We start from the raw sequence: 2,843 nt of genomic DNA, 5'->3' as shown, positions 1-2,843 counted from the left end.
TATATATATATATATATATATGTGTGTGTGTGTGTGTGTATGTATGTATTTATATTTACATTTGCACACACACACATGTACACGCACACCTAGCAAAAACATACTTGGGCTACTTGACATTTTTTATAATGTTGTCATTCATTAGAGCAAGAAAGTGTAAGGAAACAAAACAGAAGACCATATTAAAATTTTAGAAAATAAAAACATGAATACAATATAAGTAGTAGATTAAAAAAATAGATCATTGGGATGTGGTTAATATTGTCTGAGCTCAAGTCGTCTTTGCTAAGGGAAACTGGAATAATTGATGAATTTGCGCAGTAGGCTGGAGGGTGAACCAGTTTGCTTCACATACATGAGATCCCACGTTCAATCCTACAATATCCTTGAGTCAACCAAAGTCTTGTGAATGAAAGTGACATGACAAAAATGTACACAAGTCAGTTGGGATTATTGTACTTGTAATTCAAAGGTTCACCTTTGTACCATAGTGTGTGACCTTGTTTCTGCCTGAAAATTGTATTATGGGTTCATGCATCCGTGGAATATTCAACCATTTGCACACTAATTCAATTAAGAAGTAGGTCATTGTCATGAAACAAGAGAATACTCAAGCACCTGCATCATAGGAGACATAAGTTAACCATTCAGAAACATACAAAGACCTTTAACATCATTTAAACATTTATTTGTATTATGATGTCAAACTTTCTGTTACTCAAAACCGTGACCTGTTCATTGGCAAAATGAAGGCTGCAGTAGTTTTGAACAAAGAAAATTTTAACACCGTAAGACAAATAAATGTTTAATTGAAGTTATAAGTCTTTGAATGCTTTTGAATGGCTAATTTGTGATTTTCTACACAACAATCATTTTATTTTCAGCACATGATCTAGCATCAAAACACTGGAAATGCATACTCACTGTAATTATTTCTTGCAAATACTAAGGAAATAAAAAAAAAGTTTGATAAGCAGAAAAAAGTAGATAAAAATGATGTATCCAGTCTAAACTATTGAGGCATATGAGATATGGGATTACAATCAAGTTGACAGAGGTAGACTTGAAAGATTTCAAATATGTGAGCATTCCAGTCAGTAACTTCCACATAAGTGGCAAACAGGATATCAGCCTGTAATTGTCTACTGTATTGCCTTTTCCACTGTCTTTCAGGCACAGCACTGTCCTACCCAATGTCAACCACTTTGGTGTTGCTTGGTCGGCATTTAACAAGATGTTGAGTTGCACAACTATTCATGCTTGACATTCACCAAATCTTTTGATCCAGTAGTCTTGAACTCCAGTAGTCTTGAACTCCATCTGGTCCCGAGGCCTTCCAGTTGCTCATTTGTGCCTCTGAGAACCTAATTTATGTAATAAGCTGCTTGAGTTGCGGACATAACTATATTGGATAGGCGAGTATGACCTAGAGAAGGAGAACCACTCTACATAAAGAGCAAATCCGTTTCCTGCAATACAGGCAAATTCTTCTCAGTGAACATATAGAAAAATGTGCAGATAACATCAACCCAAATTTCACAGTAGTCCCCTTCTACCAGTGCAAAGACACAATCTCTCCACAAGAACGTTTAAATAGAGAAACTTTTTTCATTGAAAATACAGAACACGTCTTAATATGCACTCATAAATACTTTTATCTTTTTAAATATTTCAATTCTTAATAATGTCTTTCCATTTCTGCACCTACACATTTTTCTGTTGCACTTTCGTGCACACTGCAAAATTTTGCTTCTTAGTGTGCATGAAATTGGTGTAGAAATTGGTGTAGAAATGGAAAGACATGATTGACAGCAGAAGAAAACTGGATTTATAAATTCCTATTCCCCTTATTATTAATTTACACACACACACATATATGCACGCACACGCACACACACACGTACGCACACACACACACATACACACACATATATATAAGTAAATATGAGAGTGATAGTACTATGAAAATACCATCACTAATGACATGAATACAAGCCATGCAAGTAAAATTAATAATATATGTATATATATATATATATATATCATCATCATCATCATCATCATCATCATCGTTTAACGTCCGCTTTCCATGCTAGCATGGGTTGGACGATTTGACTGAGGACTGGTGAAACCGGATGGCAACACCACGCTCCAGTCTAATTTGGCAGAGTTTCTACAGCTAGATGCCCTTCCTAACGCCAACCACTCAGAGAGTGTAGTGGGTGCTTTTACGTGTCACCCGCACGAAAACGGCCACGCTCGAAATGGTGTCTTTTATGTGCCACCCGCACAAGCCAGTCCAGGGGCACTGGCAACGATCTCGCTCGAAAATCCTACGGGAGCCAGTCAGGCGGTACTGGCAACGGCCATATATATATATATATATATATATATATATATATATATACAAAGGTACTATTTGACCACCTGTATCACTAATAATAGAAGTTAAAAATACTTCTGTGCCATGGAATAGTCATAACATTAATATTAATACAAGTATGATAGGAAAATATTCCAGTGAACAATAAAATCGTCTTACCTCTGCTAGGTCAGCAAAATTTAATGCTTTTTAGTTTGATAACATGATTTCAAATTTAGCACCAAAAATAGTGCCAAACCTGCCAGCCAATAACTCCTAAAATTTGCCTCTACCATGCTTGCAAATTCGTTTGAAGTAGTCACACACCACTTATACAAACGAAATACGTGAAATTATTTGTAAGTAAACATAAGAGTGAAAGTACTATCAAAATACTATCACTAGAGGCAGCAAAGTCAGGTCATACAGGCAAAATTAATAATATATATATATATATATATAAGATATATATATATATATA

Source organism: Octopus bimaculoides, chromosome 4, assembly GCF_001194135.2.
Source record: "Octopus bimaculoides isolate UCB-OBI-ISO-001 chromosome 4, ASM119413v2, whole genome shotgun sequence".
NCBI classification, from domain to species: Eukaryota; Metazoa; Mollusca; class Cephalopoda; order Octopoda; family Octopodidae; genus Octopus; species Octopus bimaculoides.
Note: the sequence above shows the minus strand (reverse complement) of the source record.